At 36.8% G+C, this 4,348-nt stretch overlaps 1 protein-coding gene across 4 annotated transcripts in view; it reads right to left on the minus strand.

The window, feature by feature from the left end:
• Window positions 1-4,348, minus strand: part of USP34 (ubiquitin specific peptidase 34) — a 286,775-nt gene that overhangs the window by 212,267 nt on the left and 70,160 nt on the right. The window lies entirely within an intron of this gene.

Below are 4,348 nucleotides of genomic sequence, written 5' to 3' on the forward strand. Positions count from 1 at the left end.
ACTGCATCTCAAAAAACAGTCTTTGCTAGTACATTTGTAAAAAGCAGAAGCAGTCTTAGGATGCTGAGAATTCAGAAATTGTTACTGTGTTCCCCTGTATGTCACTTAAGCCCTACAGGATTGTGCCTTTGACCCACATCTCCAACTTAATCATTTGTCTAAGGCATATTTTATGTGAAGTTATTTTATTAAGCCACATTTGCACTTCCTTCTCCTCCATAATAAATCCCTTGTCTCTACTGTATTCTTTATAAATTAATAAAAGGTGCTACACATGAGATGACAAACTCAGGCAAAGAGCAGAAGGCTGAGGAAGGATACTATAAGCTAAAACCAAATATAACTCAACAAAAGTATGATTAACTTCCATTTGGGTCTCAGTGGAGTAACTTGTGTGCCTATGTGTTCTATTTCTCTAAGCTGGGTTAAATGTTAGTAAGCTACATTTGCAAAGTGGAAAAACTACATAAAGATCTTTGTTGTTATGTTCTTGTGGGTGCAAACTGTTATTAAAGAATGGATCCATATAACATGTGGAATAATATTTGGGCAAACTGATCAATTTCCTAAAACTCAGAGATAGTTAAGAATTGAAGTTCTAGTTAAGAATCTCCTTAAATTGTTGAGATTAAAATAAATGTATGGGCTTGATGTTATTATCAGATTTGAACCTTAATCTGATACGTCAAGAATTTTCTTTGTTGATAATTCCAACCCATAGCAGAGTGAGTTTTCCTGAGATGCAATTTCATGATTCTAGATTCAGGTTCTAAAAAATAACACTCACCAGTAGAGCACAGTGACTCACACCTGTAATCCCAGCACTTTGGGAGGCCAAGAATGAGCAGATCACGAGGTTGAGAGATCAAGACCATACAGGCCAACAAGGTGAAACCCCATGTCTACTAAAAATACAAAAGTTAGCTGGGCATGGTGGTGTGTGCCTGTAGTCCCAGCTACCCGGAAGGATGAGGCAGGAGAATCATTTCAACTTGGGAGGCAGAGGTTGCAGTGAGCTGAGATAGTGCCACTGCACTCTAGCCTGGCGACAGTGCAAGACTGCGTCTCGAAAAAAAAAAAAAATTAAAATTAAAATAACACTCACCATCTGACAAAGTTACCCTTCCTCAATAAAGCGAGGAAATCGGCCAGGCGCAATGGCACACACCTGTAATCCCAGCATGTTGGGAGGCCAATGTGGGTGGATAGTTTGAGTCCAGGAATTCAAGGACAGCCTGGGCAACATGGTGAAACACTGTCTCTACCAAAAACACAAAAATTAGCCAATCTTAAAATAAATAGATTTTTTTAAGTGAGAAAATGATCCTAGAAAATAAACAGAATGGGGTCATTTCTGGGATCCCAGGAAATGATATAAACATGTTCTCTTCTGAATGTGTGATTTACTATAATAAACTGAGAGAGATATTCAATGTCAGTCCTTATCTGCCTTGCCTTAAACGTTATTTATGATATTTTCTTTTCTTTACAAAGGGTTGCCCTAAAATGTAATACTATTTTTCTCACTGTTAAATATAGTTCTATTCATTCCTGTGAAATTCAGAGATTCCCAAACAGAGACCTCATCCTATTGAAGCCAAAACAGCAACAAGCTCCCACTTTGCAAGAAAAGAAATGGACATATAAAAATGATCAGAGTTTATACAATTACCCACTAGGGGAGATTAACGTGTTTTACAATAATTCGTATGTGCATGGAAAAATATGAAATTTAAAAGCCCTGAAGTATCTCAAATGCAAAGACTAGTCTATTTTAATTGTTTAAACAGACCATTAAATGTTCATATAAACTTTAGAAAGAATGGTCAAGACTCCAAAAACTGTCAGAAATCATGCCACAACTTCTAACGCTTCAAACATCGCCAGCCCTTTTAGAAAAATTCTACATGAAATAAAAATAACTGTATGTTCTTTATGTACACTAAAATATTAACTATATGAAAAAATTAGCTTGCAGAGAACCAATCTAAAATATTTTTATAAGAAAAAAACACCAACTAGAGAGTTACTTCATTGAGTTATTATTCTCAGAAATGTAACATATACAGATTATACTATTATAGTATTATGGTGTTCAAAAAAATAGATTATTAAACAGTATGTTAACTTCGGTTTAACAGCCTCAGTTGAGTTGCAAGATAAAGAAAACTATGCAGATTGACAACCCACCAGTTAGCAGACATATAAAGGCTGAAAAAGAAGGTAAAACACAATTTAAGTGTAAACCTCTCGATTTAGTGAAGGATAACTTTACAGGTTGGGCAACAGTGTAACCCCATCTCTTAAAAAAAAATTTAATTTAGCCAGGCATGGTGACACATACTAGCAGTCCCAGGTACTTCGTGGGAGGTTCACTTGAGCCTGAGAGGTCAAGGATGCAGTTATCTATTATCACGCTACTGCACAGCAGACATGTCTCTCAAAACCAAAACCAAAACAAAACAAAGGCCAGGTGCGGTGGCTAAAGCCTATAATCCCAGCACTTTGGGAGACCGACACAGGAGGATCACATGAGGTCAGGAGTTCAAGAGCAACCTGGACAACATGGCAAAAACCTATGTTTACTAAAAACACAAAAATTAGCTGGGTGTGGTGGCGCATACCAGTTATCCTAGCTACTCAGGAGGCTGAGGAATGAGAATTGCTTGAACCAGGGAGGTGGAGGCTACAGTGAGCCAAGATCACACCACTGCACTCCAGTCTAGGTGACAGAGTGAGACTGTCTCAAAAAACAGACAAAAAAAGAATAAAACACTTGTTAACAATAACTTTTAAAGATATAATAAAGTCTTTAACAAGCCTTCCATACTATACCATTAACCAAAATTTAGTACAAATAATTTCAAGAATTACAGTTTAATTCAGGTTTACATATATTCCTGATTAAATAAATCCTTTGATAATTTCCTGAGTTTCGAATTTCCAAATTATATGCCCTCTCCAAAATTAGTGTAAAATAAAAATGTTATCCCAGCATTTCAGTTCACTAAATTGAGATATTTTTCTCAGAGAATGCCAAACTGCATAAAACTTCCTATCAAACAAGTAAGTTCAATCAGAATAACAGGATGACTTAAGTATGTAATAACAGCAAAAGTTAGTAAAAGCCACCAGTCACTACATACTTTATATGTCAACTGCAACATTAGGAGCTTAAAATCTTTCTCATTTTAAACCTCACAACAATGCTCTAAGGTAGATGGATACCATCAGCATTCCTACTTTGCAAATTAAAAAAATTAAGGCTTAGATCATGCACAGTGGCTCATATCTGTAATCTCAACACTACAGAAAGCCGAGGTAAGAGGATCACCTGAGGTTAGGAGTTTGAGACCAGCCTGGCCAACATGGTGAAATCCCATCTCTACTAAAAATATAAAAATTAGTCAGGCATGGTAGCACATGCCTATAGTCCCAGCTACTCGGGAGGCTGAGGCAGGAGAATTGTTTGAACCCAGGAGGCATAGGTCACAGTGAGCGAAGATCGTGCCACTGCACTCCAGTATGGGCAACAGAGCCAGACACAATCTCAAAAAAAAAAAAAAAAAGCTACATTATTAACCTACATGCTAGTACTACTATATGTAGTATTTTCAACCTATCAAAAAGCATGGAATTTTTGAACCAAAAATGACCTTGATACTAATCATTTATTTCAAATTTCAGTAACGTCAGTACTCTCTCCCATGTACTGCATCACTGCAAAGTACGTATCATTGGAAGCAATGCAACAAAATATCTGGTTGAGTCCCTTTTCACCCAATATTTTTACTTTATAGATTATCTACTATTAGCTATTAACTAAGGTAATTCCATTACACAAGACTTTGGGGTTTGGTAAAGGTACACTGAACTTTTGCTTTGCCAGTTTTTAAATGATGACCAGAATAGATTATTAAAGGCTGAATTTTAATATACAGGTACTAAAAAGTATCTTTCTTTCTGTACCTACTGTGCTTCACAGTAACTGACATGCACAGGATATAAAAGAATTAACTTCTTTTCAAAGAAAAGAAGAAACATTATATCTTCACGTGTAATACAGAGATAATTCAGGCATACTGTAATAGTAACCTAAGCAACCATCATTTACAGTAACCAAAAACCTAAAAATTCAAAAATTTCCCAAGACAGAATCCCAGGGAATGCAAGTTTAAAATGGCCTGGGCAACATGGTCAAACTGTCTCTTAAAAAAAGTACAAAAATTTAGCCAGGCATGGTGGTGCGAACCTGTGGTCCCGGCTACTCATGAGGCTGAGGTGGGAGGATCAACCTGAACCCACGAGGTCAAAGCTGCAGCCTGGGCAACAGAGTGAGACCCTCTCT

The sequence above is a fragment of the Cebus imitator genome, unplaced genomic scaffold (genome assembly GCF_001604975.1).
Source record: "Cebus imitator isolate Cc_AM_T3 unplaced genomic scaffold, Cebus_imitator-1.0 Scaffold175, whole genome shotgun sequence".
NCBI classification, from domain to species: Eukaryota; Metazoa; Chordata; class Mammalia; order Primates; family Cebidae; genus Cebus; species Cebus imitator.